The sequence below is a fragment of the Oncorhynchus nerka genome, linkage group LG9b (assembly GCF_034236695.1).
Source record: "Oncorhynchus nerka isolate Pitt River linkage group LG9b, Oner_Uvic_2.0, whole genome shotgun sequence".
In the NCBI taxonomy this organism is placed as follows: Eukaryota; Metazoa; Chordata; class Actinopteri; order Salmoniformes; family Salmonidae; genus Oncorhynchus; species Oncorhynchus nerka.
In genome coordinates, this window is record NC_088424.1 from 53,360,651 (window position 1) to 53,380,245 (window position 19,595).

General features: G+C 41.5%; 1 pseudogene; it reads left to right on the plus strand.

Annotated features, from left to right (window-relative positions):
* Window positions 1–19,595, plus strand: part of LOC115116557 (collagen alpha-2(VI) chain-like) — a 77,621-nt pseudogene that overhangs the window by 2,355 nt on the left and 55,671 nt on the right.

The following is a 19,595-nucleotide window of genomic DNA, read 5'->3' on the forward strand; positions in this document are numbered from 1 at the left end:
CCCCTGGATCACTGGTGGAGAGCATTAAGGTTCCTACTACTACAACTATATTATAATGTCCCCCCTCCCCCTGGATCACTGGTGGAGAGCATTAAGGTTCCTACTACTACAACTATATTATAATGTCCCCCCTCCCCCTGGATCACTGGTGGAGAGCATTAAGGTTCCTACTACAACTATATTATAATGTCCCCCTCCCCTGGATCACTGGTGGAGAGCATTAAGGTTCCTACTACTACAACTATATTATAATGTCCCCCCCGGATCACTGGTGGAGAGCATTAAGGTTCCTACTACTACAACTATATTATAATGTCCCCTCCCCTGGATCACTGGTGGAGAGCATTAAGGTTCCTACTACAACTATATTATAATGTCCCCCTCCCCTGGATCACTGGTGGAGAGCTTTAAGGTTCCTACTACTACAACTATATTATAATGTCCCCCTCCCCTGGATCACTGGTGGAGAGCATTAAGGTTCCTACTACTACAACTATATTATAATGTCCCCCCTCCCCCTGGATCACTGGTGGAGAGCATTAAGGTTCCTACTACTACAACTATATTATAATGTCCCCCCTCCCCCTGGATCACTGGTGGAGAGCATTAAGGTTCCTACTACTACAACTATATTATAATGTCCCCCCTCCCCTGGATCACTGGTGGATAGATAGATACAGTAGATAGATAGATAGATAGATAGATAGATAGATAGATAGATAGATAGATAGATAGATAGATAGATAGATAGATAGATAGATAGATACAATAGATAGATAGATAGATAGATGGATGTCTAACCCCTTCCTCCTCCTTGATGTGTGTGCAGATGTTTACAGAGCGTTTAGATAGATAGATAGATGGATGTCTAACCCCTTCCTCCTCCTTGATGTGTGTGCAGATGTTTACAGAGCGTTTAGATAGATAGATAGATGGATGTCTAACCCCTTCCTCCTCCTTGATGTGTGTGCAGATGTTTACAGAGCGTTTAGATAGATAGATAGATGGATGTCTAACCCCTTCCTCCTCCTTGATGTGTGTGCAGATGTTTACAGAGCGTTTAGATAGATAGATAGATGGATGTCTAACCCCTTCCTCCTCCTTGATGTGTGTGCAGATGTTTACAGAGCGTTTTGCAGAGCGTCTGGAGGATGCTGACTATAAAGGTCTGGTCCAGATCAGATGGCAGTTAGGAGGACTACACTTCTCCCAGAGACAACAGGTCTTCAGCCGCATACAGGCCAAGGACGCCTTCATCCAGGTGGGTCTAACATGGTTATAGAGAAGGGCACTCAACATGTACTGCACTGACACAAATGACTGATGATTGGTTGAATGAAATTGATAATAAGAAGAATGTGGGAGTTGTACTGTTAGATTTCAGTGCAGCCGATATTATTGACCATAACCTGTTGTTGAGAAAACATATGTGTTATGGCTTTTCAACCTCTGCCATATTGTGGATTCAGAGATATCTATCTAATAGAACTCAAAGGGTTTTCTATCATGGAAGCTTCTCTAATGTCAAACATGTAAAGTGTGGTGTACCGCAGGGCAGCTCTCTAGGCCCTCTACTCTTTTCACTAATGACCTGCCACTGGCATTAAACAAAGCATGTGTGTGATTCAACCATATACGCATCAGCAACCACAGCTAATGAAGTCACTGAAACCCTTAACAAAGAGTTGCAGTCTGTTTTGGAATGGATGGTCCTGAACATCTCTAAAACTAAGAGCAGTGTATTTGGTACAAATCATTCCTTAAGTTGTGGTCCTTTGTGGGGTTAGGGTTAGGGCTAACCCTAATAAAATACCAAACACACGCACACACAAACACACATGCTCACACACGCACGCATATACACGCAAACACACACACACACACACAAATATACACAAAAAACATGTTATCAGTTTATAGATTGATGGGGTTAGGGTTAGATTGATGGGGTTAGGGTTAGATTGATGGGGTTAGATTGATGGGGTTAGATTGATAGGGTTAGATTGATGGGGTTAGGGTTAGATTGATGAGGTTAGGGTTAGATTGATGGGGTTAGGGTTAGATTGATGGGGTTAGGGTTAGATTGGTGGGGTTAGATTGATGGGTTAGATTGATGGGGTTAGATTGATGGGGTTAGGGTTAGATTGATGGGGTTAGGGTTAGATTGATGGGGTTAGGGTTAGATTGATGGGGTTAGATTGGTGGGGTTAGGGTTAGATTGATGGGGTTAGATTGGTGGGGTTAGATGGATGGGGTTAGATTGATGGGGTTAGGGTTAGATTGATTGGGTTAGGGTTAGATTGATGGGGTTAGAATGATGGGGTTAGGGTTAGATTGATTGGGTTAGGGTTAGAATGATGGGGTTAGATTGATGGGGTTAGAGTTAGATTGATGGGGTTTGATTGATGGGGTTAGAGTTAGATTGATGGGGTTTGATTGATGGGGTTAGATTGATGAGGTTATGGTTAGATTGATGGGGTTAGGGTTAGGTTGATGGGGTTAGGGTTAGATTGATGGGGTTAGATTGATGGGGTTAGGGTTAGATTGATGGGGTTAGATTGATGGGGTTAGGGTTAGATTGATGGGGTTAGGGTTAGATTGATGGGGTTAGGGTTAGATTGATGGGGTTAGATTGGTGGGGTTAGGGTTAGATTGATGGGGTTAGATTGGTGGGGTTAGATGGATGGGGTTAGGGTTAGATTGATGGGGTTAGATTGATCGGGTTAGGGTTAGATTGATGGGGTTTTGGTTAAATTGATGGGGTTAGATTGATGGGGTAGATGGATGGGGTTAGAAATGGGGTTAGATTGATAGGGTTAGATTGATGGGGTTAGATTGATTGGGTTTGGTTAGATTGATGGGGTTAGGGTTAGATTGATGGGGGTAGATTGATGGGGGTAGATTGATGGGGTTAGACTGATGGGGTTAGATTGATGGGGGTAGATTGATGGGGTTAGATTGATGGGGTTAGGGTTAGATTGATGGGGTTAGATTGATGGGGTTAGATTGATGGGGTAGATTGATGGGGTTAGATTGATGGGGTTAGGGTTAGATTGATGGGGTTAGATTGATGGGGGTAGATTGATGGAGGTAGATTGATGGGGTTAGGGTTAGATTGATGGGGTTAGATTGATGGGGTAGATTGATGGGGTTAGATTGATGGAGGTAGATTGATGGGGTTAGATTGATGGGGTTAGGGTTAGATTGATGGGGTTAGATTGATGGAGGTAGATTGATGGGGTTAGGGTTAGATTGATGGGGTTAGATTGATGGGGGTAGATTGATGGGGTTAGATTGATGGGGTTAGGGTTAGATTGATGGGGTTAGATTGATGGGGTTAGATTGATGGGGGTAGATTGATGGAGGTAGATTGATGGGGTTAGATTGATGGGGTTAGATTGATGGGGTTAGATTGATGGAGGTAGATTGATGGGGTTAGATTGATGGGGTAGATTGATGGGGTTAGATTGATGGGGTTAGATTGATGGGGTAGATTGATGGGGGTAGATTGATGGGGTTAGATTGATGGGGTTAGGGTTAGATTGATGGGGTTAGGGTTAGATTGATGGGGTTAGATTGGTGGGGTTAGGGTTAGATTGATGGGGTTAGATTGGTGGGGTTAGATGGATGGGGTTAGGGTTAGATTGATGGGGTTAGATTGATCGGGTTAGGGTTAGATTGATGGGGTTTTGGTTAAATTGATGGGGTTAGATTGATGGGGTAGATGGATGGGGTTAGAAATGGGGTTAGATTGATAGGGTTAGATTGATGGGGTTAGATTGATTGGGTTTTGGTTAGATTGATGGGGTTAGGGTTAGATTGATGGGGGTAGATTGATGGGGGTAGATTGATGGGGTTAGACTGATGGGGTTAGATTGATGGGGGTAGATTGATGGGGTTAGATTGATGGGGTTAGGGTTAGATTGATGGGGTTAGATTGATGGGGTTAGATTGATGGGGGTAGATTGATGGGGTTAGATTGATGGGGTTAGGGTTAGATTGATGGGGTTAGATTGATGGGGGTAGATTGATGGAGGTAGATTGATGGGGTTAGGGTTAGATTGATGGGGTTAGATTGATGGGGGTAGATTGATGGGGTTAGATTGATGGAGGTAGATTGATGGGGTTAGATTGATGGGGTTAGGGTTAGATTGATGGGGTTAGATTGATGGGGGTAGATTGATGGAGGTAGATTGATGGGGTTAGGGTTAGATTGATGGGGTTAGATTGATGGGGTTAGATTGATGGGGTTAGATTGATGGGGGTAGATTGATGGGGTTAGATTGATGGGGTTAGGGTTAGATTGATGGGGTTAGATTGATGGGGTAGATTGATGGGGGTAGATTGATGGGTAGATTGATGGGGTTAGATTGATGGGGTTAGATTGATGGGGTTAGATTGATGGAGGTAGATTGATGGGGTTAGATTGATGGGGGTAGATTGATGGGGTTAGATTGATGGGGTTAGATTGATGGGGGTAGATTGATGGGGGGTAGATTGATGGGGTTAGATTGATGGGGTTAGATTGATGGGGGTAGATTGATGGGGGTAGATTGATGGGGTTAGATTGATGGGGTTAGATTGATGGGGGTAGATTGATGGGGGTAGATTGATGGGGGTAGATTGATGGGGTTAGATTGATGGGGGTAGATTGATGGAGGTAGATTGATGGGGTTAGATTGATGGGGGTAGATTGATGGAGGTAGATTGATGGGGGTAGATTGATGGGGGTAGATTGATGGAGGTAGATTGATGGGGTTAGATTGATGGGGGTAGATTGATGGGGGTAGATTGATGGGGGTAGATTGATGGAGGTAGATTGATGGGGTTAGATTTTTTTTTTCTTGACACTGTTTTGGTTTTCATTATTATATTATTATATTATTAGAGTATTTACACCCTGCATGGACCTACAGTACAACATTAAAGACAGGTTCAGACAGGCTGGACCTACAGTACAACATTAAAGACAGGTTCAGACAGGTTGGACCTACAGTACAACATTAAAGACAGTTTCAGACAGGTTGAACCTACAGTACATGGAGCACAACATTAAAGACAGGTTCAGACAGGTTGAACCTACATGGAGCACAACATTAAAGACAGTTTCAGACAGGTTGAACCTACAGTACAACATTAAAGACAGTTTCAGACAGGTTGAACCTACAGTACAACATTAAAGACAGTTTCAGACAGGTTGGACCTACAGTACAACATTAAAGACAGTTTCAGACAGGTTGGACCTACAGTACAACATTAAAGACAGTTTCAGACAGGTTGGACCTACAGTACAACATTAAAGACAGGTTCAGACAGGTTGAACCTACATGGAGCACAACATTAAAGACAGTTTCAGACAGGTTGAACCTACATGGAGCACAACATTAAAGACAGTTTCAGACAGGTTGAACCTACATGGAGTACAACATTAAAGACAGTTTCAGACAGGTTGAACCTACAGTACAACATTAAAGACAGTTTCAGACAGGTTGAACCTACAGTACATGGAGAACAACATTAAAGACAGTTTCAGACAGGTTGAACCTACAGTACATGGAGCACAACATTAAAGACAGTTTCAGACAGGTTGAACCTACATGGAGCACAACATTAAAGACAGTTTCAGACAGGTTGAACCTACATGGAGCACAACATTAAAGACAGTTTCAGACAGGTTGAACCTACAGTACATGGAGCACAACATTAAAGACCGTTTCAGACAGGTTGAACCTACATGGAGCACAACATTAAAGACAGTTTCAGACAGGTTGAACCTACATGGAGCACAACATTAAAGACAGTTTCAGACAGGTTGAACCTACATGGAGCACAACATTAAAGACAGTTTCAGACAGGTTGAACCTACAGTACATGGAGCACAACATTAAAGACAGTTGCAGACAGGTTGAACCTACAGTACATGGAGCACAACATTAAAGACAGTTGCAGACAGGTTGATCCTACATGGAGCACAACATTAAAGACAGTTGCAGACAGGTTGAACCTACATGGAGCACAACATTAAAGACAGTTTCAGACAGGTTGAACCTACAGTACATGGAGCACAACATTAAAGACAGTTGCAGACAGGTTGAACCTACATGGAGCACAACATTAAAGACAGTTTCAGACAGGTTGAACCTACATGGAGCACAACATTAAAGACAGTTTCAGACAGGTTGAACCTACATGGAGCACAACATTAAAGACAGTTTCAGACAGGTTGAACCTACAGTACATGGAGCACAACATTAAAGACAGTTTCAGACAGGTTGAACCTACATGGAGCACAACATTAAAGACAGTTTCAGACAGGTTGAACCTACAGTACATGGAGCACAACATTAAAGACAGTTTCAGACAGGTTGAACCTACATGGAGCACAACATTAAAGACAGTTTCAGACAGGTTGAACCTACAGTACATGGAGCACAACATTAAAGACAGTTGCAGACAGGTTGAACCTACATGGAGCACAACATTAAAGACAGTTTCAGACAGGTTGAACCTACATGGAGCACAACATTAAAGACAGTTTCAGACAGGTTGAACCTACAGTACATGGAGCACAACATTAAAGACAGTTTCAGACAGGTTGAACCTACATGGAGCACAACATTAAAGACAGTTTCAGACAGGTTGAACCTACATGGAGCACAACATTAAAGACAGTTTCAGACAGGTTGAACCTACATGGAGCACAACATTAAAGACAGTTTCAGACAGGTTGAACCTACATGGAGCACAACATTAAAGACAGTTTCAGACAGGTTGAACCTACAGTACATGGAGCACAACATTAAAAACAGTTTCAGACAGGTTGAACCTACATGGAGCACAACATTAAAGACAGTTTCAGACAGGTTGAACCTACAGTACATGGAGCACAACATTAAAGACAGTTGCAGACAGGTTGAACCTACATGGAGCACAACATTAAAGACAGTTTCAGACAGGTTGAACCTACAGTACATGGAGCACAACATTAAAGACAGTTTCAGACAGGTTGAACCTACAGTACATGGAGCACAACATTAAAGACAGTTTCAGACAGGTTGAACCTACAGTACATGGAGCACAACATTAAAGACAGTTTCAGACAGGTTGAACCTACATGGAGCACAACATTAAAGACAGTTTCAGACAGGTTGAACCTACAGTACATGGAGCACAACATTAAAGACAGTTTCAGACAGGTTGAACCTACAGTACATGGAGCACAACATTAAAGACAGTTGCAGACAGGTTGAACCTACAGTACATGGAGCACAACATTAAAGACAGGTTCAGACAGGTTGAACCTACATGGAGCACAACATTAAAGACAGTTTCAGACAGGTTGAACCTACATGGAGCACAACATTAAAGACAGTTTCAGACAGGTTGAACCTACAGTACATGGAGCACAACATTAAAGACAGTTTCAGACAGGTTGAACCTACAGTACATGGAGCACAACATTAAAGACAGTTTCAGACAGGTTGAACCTACATGGAGCACAACATTAAAGACAGTTTCAGACAGGTTGAACCTACATGGAGCACAACATTAAAGACAGTTTCAGACAGGTTGAACCTACAGTACATGGAGCACAACATTAAAGACAGTTGCAGACAGGTTGAACCTACATGGAGCACAACATTAAAGACAGTTTCAGACAGGTTGAACCTACATGGAGCACAACATTAAAGACAGTTTCAGACAGGTTGAACCTACAGTACATGGAGCACAACATTAAAAACAGTTTCAGACAGGTTGAACCTACATGGAGCACAACATTAAAGACAGTTTCAGACAGGTTGAACCTACAGTACATGGAGCACAACATTAAAGACAGTTGCAGACAGGTTGAACCTACATGGAGCACAACATTAAAGACAGTTTCAGACAGGTTGAACCTACAGTACATGGAGCACAACATTAAAGACAGTTTCAGACAGGTTGAACCTACAGTACATGGAGCACAACATTAAAGACAGTTTCAGACAGGTTGAACCTACAGTACATGGAGCACAACATTAAAGACAGTTTCAGACAGGTTGAACCTACATGGAGCACAACATTAAAGACAGTTTCAGACAGGTTGAACCTACAGTACATGGAGCACAACATTAAAGACAGTTTCAGACAGGTTGAACCTACAGTACATGGAGCACAACATTAAAGACAGTTGCAGACAGGTTGAACCTACAGTACATGGAGCACAACATTAAAGACAGGTTCAGACAGGTTGAACCTACATGGAGCACAACATTAAAGACAGTTTCAGACAGGTTGAACCTACATGGAGCACAACATTAAAGACAGTTTCAGACAGGTTGAACCTACAGTACATGGAGCACAACATTAAAGACAGTTTCAGACAGGTTGAACCTACATGGAGCACAACATTAAAGACAGTTTCAGACAGGTTGAACCTACATGGAGCACAACATTAAAGACAGTTTCAGACAGGTTGAACCTACATGGAGCACAACATTAAAGACAGTTTCAGACAGGTTGAACCTACATGGAGCACAACATTAAAGACAGTTTCAGACAGGTTGAACCTACAGTACATGGAGCACAACATTAAAGACAGTTTCAGACAGGTTGAACCTACATGGAGCACAACATTAAAGACAGTTTCAGACAGGTTGAACCTACATGGAGCACAACATTAAATACAGTTTCAGACAGGTTGAACCTACAGTACATGGAGCACAACATTAAAGACAGTTTCAGACAGGTTGAACCTACATGGAGCACAACATTAAAGACAGTTTCAGACAGGTTGAACCTACAGTACATGGAGCACAACATTAAAGACAGTTTCAGACAGGTTGAACCTACAGTACATGGAGCACAACATTAAAGACAGTTGCAGACAGGTTGAACCTACAGTACATGGAGCACAACATTAAAGACAGGTTCAGACAGGTTGAACCTACATGGAGCACAACATTAAAGACAGTTTCAGACAGGTTGAACCTACATGGAGCACAACATTAAAGACAGTTTCAGACAGGTTGAACCTACAGTACATGGAGCACAACATTAAAGACAGTTTCAGACAGGTTGAACCTACATGGAGCACAACATTAAAGACAGTTTCAGACAGGTTGAACCTACATGGAGCACAACATTAAAGACAGTTTCAGACAGGTTGAACCTACATGGAGCACAACATTAAAGACAGTTTCAGACAGGTTGAACCTACATGGAGCACAACATTAAAGACAGTTTCAGACAGGTTGAACCTACAGTACATGGAGCACAACATTAAAGACAGTTTCAGACAGGTTGAACCTACATGGAGCACAACATTAAAGACCGTTTCAGACAGGTTGAACCTACATGGAGCACAACATTAAATACAGTTTCAGACAGGTTGAACCTACAGTACATGGAGCACAACATTAAAGACAGTTTCAGACAGGTTGAACCTACATGGAGCACAACATTAAAGACAGTTTCAGACAGGTTGAACCTACATGGAGCACAACATTAAAGACAGTTTCAGACAGGTTGAACCTACATGGAGCACAACATTAAAGACAGTTTCAGACAGGTTGAACCTACAGTACATGGGGCACAACATTAAAGACAGTTTCAGACAGGTTGAACCTACATGGAGCACAACATTAAAGACAGTTTCAGACAGGTTGAACCTACATGGAGCACAACATTAAAGACAGTTTCAGACAGGTTGAACCTACAGTACATGGAGCACAACATTAAAGACAGTTTCAGACAGGTTGAACCTACATGGAGCACAACATTAAAGACAGTTTCAGACAGGTTGAACCTACATGGAGCACAACATTAAAGACAGTTTCAGACAGGTTGAACCTACATGGAGCACAACATTAAAGACAGTTTCAGACAGGTTGAACCTACAGTACATGGGGCACAACATTAAAGACAGTTTCAGACAGGTTGAACCTACATGGAGCACAACATTAAAGACAGTTTCAGACAGGTTGAACCTACATGGAGCACAACATTAAAGACAGTTTCAGACAGGTTGAACCTACAGTACATGGAGCACAACATTAAAGACAGTTTCAGACAGGTTGAACCTACAGTACATGGAGCACAACATTAAAGACAGTTTCAGACAGGTTGAACCTACATGGAGCACAACATTAAAGACAGTTTCAGACAGGTTGAACCTACATGGAGCACAACATTAAAGACAGTTTCAGACAGGTTGAACCTACATGGAGCACAACATTAAAGACAGTTTCAGACAGGTTGAACCTACAGTACATGGAGCACAACATTAAAGACAGTTTCAGACAGGTTGAACCTACATGGAGCACAACATTAAAGACAGTTTCAGACAGGTTGAACCTACATGGAGCACAACATTAAATACAGTTTCAGACAGGTTGAACCTACAGTACATAGAGCACAACATTAAAGACAGTTTCAGACAGGTTGAACCTACATGGAGCACAACATTAAAGACAGTTTCAGACAGGTTGAACCTACATGGAGCACAACATTAAAGACAGTTTCAGACAGGTTGAACCTACATGGAGCACAACATTAAAGACAGTTTCAGACAGGTTGAACCTACAGTACATGGGGCACAACATTAAAGACAGTTTCAGACAGGTTGAACCTACATGGAGCACAACATTAAAGACAGTTTCAGACAGGTTGAACCTACATGGAGCACAACATTAAAGACAGTTTCAGACAGGTTGAACCTACAGTACATGGAGCACAACATTAAAGACAGTTTCAGACAGGTTGAACCTACATGGAGCACAACATTAAAGACAGTTTCAGACAGGTTGAACCTACATGGAGCACAACATTAAAGACAGTTTCAGACAGGTTGAACCTACATGGAGCACAACATTAAAGACAGTTTCATCCAGGTTGAACCTACATTAAAGACAGTTTCAGACAGGTTGAACCTACAGTACATGGAGCACAACATTAAAGACAGTTTCAGACAGGTTGAACCTACATGGAGCACAACATTAAAGACAGTTTCAGACAGGTTGAACCTACAGTACATGGAGCACAACATTAAAGACAGTTTCAGACAGGTTGGACCTACAGTACAACATTAAAGACAGTTTCATCCAGGTTGAACCTACATGGAGCACAACATCCATATTTGTTGATGCTTCATGTTGTCAGGGGTATATAGTAGCTGGTTAGAGGGACCTGGTGTTGTTATGGCTGTGTTGTTGACGTTGTTGTTTTTTCAGGGTTTGAGGAATATCCGGTACCTGGGTAAGGGAACCTACATCGACTGCGCCCTCGCTAACATGACACAGGAAATGACACGTTTGCCCTCTAACCCCGGAGCGCTGCGATTCGCTGTCGTCATTACCGACGGTCACGTGACAGGAAACCCGTGCGGCGGGGTGAAGGTGACGGCCGAGCGCGCGCGCGACGAGGGCATCAGGATGTTTGTGGTCGCGGCCACGAAGAACGTGGACGAGACGGGTCTGAGGGAGATCGCTAACTCTCCGGCCAACGTCTACAGAAAAGACTTCCTGGCTGTCGACCTCAGTGGCAACAGGCCTGTTATACAGCTGGACACTATAGACCGTATCATCAAGACCATGGTAACACACACACACACACACACACACACTAATACACACACACACACACACTCACACACTAATACACACACACACACACACACACACACACACACACTAACATACTGTTATACAGCTGGACACTATAGACCACATCATCAAGACCATGGTAACACACACACACACACACACACACACACACATACTGTTATACAGCTGGACACTAGACCTCATCATCAAGACCATGGTAACACACACACACACACACACTAACATACTGTTATACAGCTGGACACTATAGACCTCATCATCAAGACCATGGTAACACACACACACACACACACACACACTAACATACTGTTATACAGCTGGACACTATAGACCTCATCATCAAGACCATGGTAACACACACATACACACACACACACACACACTAACATACTGTTATACAGCTGGACACTATAGACCTCATCATCAAGACCATGGTAACACACACATACACACACACACACACACACTAATACACTAACACACACACTAACATACCCTTATACAGCTGGACACTAGACCTCATCATCAAGACCATGGTAACACACACACACACACACACATACTGTTATACAGCTGGACACTATAGACCTCATCATCAAGACCATGGTAACACACACACACACACACACTCACACACTAATACACTAACACACACACTAACATACCCTTATACAGCTGGACACTATAGACCTCATCATCAAGACCATGGTAACACACACACACTCACACACTAATACACTAACACACACACTAACATACCCTTATACAGCTGGACACTATAGACCTCATCATCAAGACCATGGTAACACACACACACACACACACACTCACACACTAATACACTAACACACACACTAACATACCCTTATACAGCTGGACACTATAGACCTCATCATCAAGACCATGGTAACACACACACACACACACACTCACACACTAATACACTAACACACACACTAACATACCCTTATACAGCTGGACACTATAGACCTCATCATCAAGACCATGGTAACACACACACACACACACACTCACACACTAATACACACACACACACACTAACATACCCTTATACAGCTGGACACTATAGACCTCATCATCAAGACCATGGTAACACACACACACACACACACTCACACACTAATACACACACACACACACTAACATACCCTTATACAGCTGGACACTATAGACCTCATCATAAATACCATAGTAACACACACTGTGATAATCATATTCAATAAACATTTTTCATGTTTAAGTAAAATATTTTGTATTTTCCTTTTTCTAGACCCATCTGGCCTATCAGGAGGTGAGACTGAAGAGAGAACCACACAATGTTACCATACAAGCAACCTACAATAACCTATTCTATTTGATTAGATATGATTATATACTATTATATATGATTATATACTATTATATATAGTATTATATACGATTATATATGATTATATACTATTATATATGATTATATACTATTAGATACGATTATATATGATTATATACTTTTATATATGATTATATAATATTAGATATGATTATATACTATTAGATATGATTAGATATGATTATATGTGATTATATACTATTATATATGATTATATATGATTATATACGATTGTATACTATTATTGATGATTATATATGATTATATACAATTATATATATGTATATACTATTATATACGATTGTATACTATTATATATGATTATATACTATTATATATACTTATATACTATTATATATGATTATATACTTTTATATATGATTATATACTATTATATAAATGATTATATATGGTTATATATTATTATATAAATGATTGTATACTTTTATATACATGATTATATATGGTTATATACTATTATATAAATTATTGTATACTTTTATATACATGCTTATATACTATTATTAATGATTACATGTGATTATATACTATTATATACTATTATATACGATTGTATACTATTATATATGATTATATACTATTATATATACTTATATACTATTATATATGATTATATACTTTTATATATGATTATATACTATTATATAAATGATTATATATGGTTATATATTATTATATAAATGATTGTATACTTTTATATACATGATTATATATGGTTATATACTATTATATAAATTATTGTATACTTTTATATACATGCTTATATACTATTATTAATGATTATATGTGATTATATACTATTATATACTATTATATATGATTATATACTATTATATAAATGAATATATATGATTATATACTATAATATAAATGATTTTATACTTTTATATACATGATTATATACTATTATATACTAGTATATATGATGATTTACTATTATATAGATGATTATATATGATTATATACTATTATATATACTTATATACTATTATATATGATTATATACTTTTATATATGATTATATACTATTATATACTAGTATATATGATTGTTTACTATTATATAAATGATTATATATGATTATATACTATTATATATACTTATATACTATTATATATGATTATATACTATTATATACTAGTATATATGATTGTTTACTATTATATAAATGATTATATATGATTATATACTATTATATACTGGTATATATGATTAAATACTATTATATAAATGATTATATATGATTAAATACTATTATATAAATGATTATATATGATTCTATACTATTATATATGATTAAATACTATTATATAAATGATTATATATGATTCTATACTATTATATATGATTCTATACTATTATATATGATTCTATACTATTATATATGATTAAATACTCTTATATAAATTATTATATATGATTCTATACTATTATATATGATTCTATACTATTATATATGATTCTATACTATTATATACTATGATAACAGATGCACAAGATGTTGATATTGATACCTGTATTCCATGCATGTGGTCTCTCTCAGTGCTACAAGGTGAAGTGTCTGGAGACAGATGGACCCCCTGGACCTGAAGGACACAGAGGACAGAAGGTACACGTCCTGGACGGGTCCATTTGTTTATCGACTCCACACGCTGGCCACATCAAGCACCGAGCCCCACCCAATATCCGACACCAGGACATCATTTTCTCTGCAGACCGACCCACCCACATAGAATTGTTTCCGAGAGCCGATACGTTACCTGCAAAATAACATCAATTTATTGAATCGTTTTCATGACTCCAGGGTACTAGGGCTATTAGGCTTCTCCCTGTATCAAGGAATTTGTCTACATGTCTATTCAACATTTATAGAAAAGGAAACCATGCCATGAATTAAGAAGGATATATTTTTATTTTCATTTTGCGATGCGTCTCTCAAATCACTTTTTAGCCTTCCTACCTAATGAAAGCCTATAGCCGACACAAAACAATACCTTTACATTCAATATCGTTTCGATCATCAAATAGTTTAGGCCTAATTCAACTTCAATAAACTAGTCCCGAAATGGAATATGGAAGAATAGGCTACTCACATTTTTACCAGCCGTATTGGTTTACAAGTCATATAGGATGCATATGGTATGATGAACGGATGTAATCCATCCTTAAGAGTCTATTGACGCACCAGTGCGTCCATCCAAGTAACATAATAAAAAATCCCAATCAGAATCCGTCAATTGAAACTGGAGGTATTATGGGCTGCATCTCAATCCATTCTGCCTCGCTGCTCACAGAATTCTCAACACAATGCAACACAACAAGCTACTGGGTTTGTGAAAAGTCTATTATCTTGATTTAAAATGTTTCCCGAACCGCGAGCCCACCCAGGGGTTGAAAAATGTTTTCATTCCACCTGCCAGTATATATTTTTGCACCTCACCCGCGGGAAACTGTGGGTGTCGGACCCCGATGCAAGACTCTACCACACACACACAAGCACACAAACACAAACACACACAAACACACACACACACACACAAGCACACAAACACAAACACACACAAACACACACACACACACACATACACACACACACACATACACACACACATACACACACACACACACACAAACACTTGTTCTGACTCTGTTGTGTGCTACAGGGAGCTAAAGGAGACAACGGCAACCCCGGTCCTAAAGGCGATAGGGGAAGACAGGGCGACCCCGGCATCGAGGGTCCCATCGGTCACCCAGGAGTCAAGGCAAGTCTCCAGGCTCCTTCCATTCACACACACGACCAGTAATAATGTCTTAAATACACTGCCCTTAATGTCTTTAAATACACTGCCCTTAACAATGTCTTTAAATACACTGCAGGTAATGATGTATGGAAAAGCTAGAGGCGTGGCTACTAGTAATAATGTCTTCATCTGTAGTGACTCAACCAGTAATACTGAAGGTCTGACTGGTTCTTTTCTCTCTTGCGCTTCTACAGGGTGAAATAGGTATCAAAGGTGAAAAGGTGAGGTCATCATTTATTATCCATTGATTATCTATTGATAATTGGTTATAAGACCTGCTCATCATGTGACTGAAGCACAGGAGGTTGGTGGCATCTTAATTTGGGAGGACGGGCTCGTGGTAATGTCTGGAGTGGAGTGGTAGCAAATACATCAAACACATGGTTTCCATGGTTTCCAGGTGGTTTCCATGGTTTCCAGGTGGTTTCCATGGTTTCCATGGTTTCCAGGTGGTTGATGCCATTCCATTCGCTCCGTTCCAGACATTATTATGAGCCGTCCTCCCCTCACCAGCCTCTACTGGACTGAAGGTAGTCAAGGTGAAAGGTTATGGATTATTGCTGTGTGTTTTCAGGGGGAGATCGGAGCTGAGGGGAAGAAGGGTGTGGCCGGCCTCGCTGGACGCAACGGGACAGACGGACAGAAGGGGAAGATCGGACGCATCGGCGCTCCCGGCTGCAAAGGAGATCCAGGAGACAGGGTATGTTCTGAGAAACCTGACTAGATCCAGGAGACCGGGTATGTTCTGAGAAACCTGACTAGATCCAGGAGACCGGGTATGTTCTGAGAAACCTGACTAGATCCAGGAGACAGGGTATGTTCTGAGAAACCTGACTAGACCCAGGAGACAGGGTATGTTCTGAGAAACCTGACTAGACCCAGGGTATGTTCTGAGAAACCTGACTAGATCCAGGAGACAGGGTATGTTCTGAGAAACCTGACTAGATCCAGGAGACAGGGTATGTTCTGAGAAACCTGACTAGACCCAGGAGACAGGGTATGTTCTGAGAAACCTGACTAGATCCAGGAGACAGGGTATGTTCTGAGAAACCTGACTAGACCCAGGAGACAGGGTATGTTCTGAGAAACCTGACTAGATCCAGGAGACAGGGTATGTTCTGAGAAACCTGACTAGATCCAGGAGACAGGGTATGTTCTGAGAAACCTGACTAGATCCAGGAGACCGGGTATGTTCTGAGAAACCTGACTAGATCCAGGAGACAGGGTATGTTCTGAGAAACCTGACTAGACCCAGGAGACAGGGTATGTTCTGAGAAACCTGACTAGACCCAGGAGACAGGGTATGTTCTGAGAAATCTGACTAGATCCTGGAGACAGGGTATTTTCTGAGAAACCTGACTAGACTCAGGGTATGTTCTGAGAAACCTGACTAGATCCAGGAGACAGGGTATGTTCTGAGAAACCTGACTAGACCCAGGAGACAGGGTATGTTCTGAGAAACCTGACTAGACCCAGGGTATGTTCTGAGAAACCTGACTAGATCCAGGAGACAGGGTATGTTCTGAGAAACCTGACTAGACCCAGGAGACAGGGTATGTTCTGAGAAACCTGACTAGACCCAGGGTATGTTCTGAGAAACCTGACTAGATCCAGGAGACAGGGTATGTTCTGAGAAACCTGACTAGACCCAGGAGACAGGGTATGTTCTGAGAAACCTGACTAGACCCAGGGTATGTTCTGAGAAACCTGACTAGATCCAGGAGACAGAGTATGTTCTGAGAAACCTGACTAGACCCAGGAGACAGGGTATGTTCTGAGAAACCTGACTAGACCCAGGAGACAGGGTATGTTCTGAGAAACCTGACTAGACCCAGGAGACAGGGTATGTTCTGAGAAACCTGACTAGATCCTGGAGACAGGGTATGTTCTGAGAAACCTGACTAGATCCAGGAGACAGGGTATGTTCTGAGAAACCTGACTAGACCCAGGAGGCAGGGTATGTTCTGAGAAACCTGACGAGACCCAGGGTATGACCTCAGTGTGTGTAATATATTTACGTGTGTGTGTGTGTGTGTCGGGCAGGGTCCTGATGGTCACTCAGGAGACGCGGGCGATGGTGGTCTTCCTGGAACTGATGGAGAGAAGGTACCCCTATAATCACTATACAACCCCCCTATAATCACTATACAACCCCCCTATAATCACTATACAACCCCCCTAGAATCACTATACAACCCCCCTATAATCACTATACAACCCCCCTATAATCACTATACACCCCCCTATAATCACTATTCAACCCCCTATAATCACTATACAACCCCCTATAATCACTATACAACCCCCCTATAATCACTATACAACCCCCCTATAATCACTATACAACCCCCCTATAATCACTATACAACCCCCCTATAATCACTATACAACCCCCTATAATCACTATACAACCCCCTATAATCACTATACAACCCCCCTATAATCACTATATCAAATCAAATCAAATTTATTTATATAGCCCTTCGTACATCAGCTGATATCTCAAAGTGCTGTACAGAAACCCAGCCTAAAACCCCAAACAGCAAACAATGCAGGTGTAAAAGCACGGTGGCTAGGAAAAACTCCCTAGAAAGGCCAAAACCTAGGAAGAAACCTAGAGAGGAACCAGGCTATGTGGGGTGGCCAGTCCTCTTCTGGCTGTGCCGGGTAGAGATTATAACAGAACATGACCAAGATGTTCAAATGTTCATAAATGACCAGCATGGTCGAATAATAATAAGGCAGAACAGTTGAAACTGGAGCAGCAGCACAGTCAGGTGGACTGGGGACAGCAAGGAGTCATCATGTCAGGTAGTCCTGGGGCACGGTCCTAGGGCTCAGGTCCTCCGAGAGAGAGAAAGAAAGAGAAAATTAGAGAGAGCATATGTGGGGTGGCCAGTCCTCTTCTGGCTGTGCCGGGTGGAGATTATAACAGAACGTGGCCAAGATGTTCAAATGTTCATAAATGACCAGCATGGTTGAATAATAGTAAGGCAGAACAGTTGAAACTGGAGCAGCAGCATGGCCAGGTGGACTGGGGACAGCAAGGAGTCATCATGTCAGGTAGTCCTGGGACATGGTCCTAGGGCACAGGCCAGTTGAAACTGGAGCAGCAGCATGGCCAGGTGGACTGGGGACAGCAAGGAGTCATCATGTCAGGTAGTCCTGGGACATGGTCCTAGGGCACAGGCCAGTTGAAACTGGAGCAGCAGTGGCCAGGTGGACTGGGGACAGCAAGGAGTCATCATGTCAGGTAGTCCTGGGGCAAGGGCTCAGGTCCTCCGAGAGAGAGAAAGAAAGAGAGAAGGAGAGAATTAGAGAACGCACACTTAGATTCACACAGGACACCGAATAGGACAGGAGAAGTACTCCAGATATAACAAACTGACCCTAGCCCCCCGACACATAAACTAATGCAGCATAAATACTGGAGGCTGAGACAGGAGGGGTCAGGAGACACTGTGGCCCCATCCGAGGACACCCCGGACAGGGCCAAACAGGAAGGATATAACCCCACCCACTTTGCCAAAGCACAGCCCCCACACCACTAGAGGGATATCTTCAACCACCAACTTACCATCCTGAGACAAGGCCAAGTATAGCCCACAAAGATCTCCGCCACGGCACAACCCAAGGGGGGCGCCAACCCAGACAGGCCGACCACAACAGTGAATCAACCCACCCAGGTGACGCACCCCCAGGGACGGCATGAGAGAGCCCCAGTAAGCCAGTGACTCAGCCCCGTAACAGGGTAGAGGCAGAGAATCCCAGTGGAAAGAG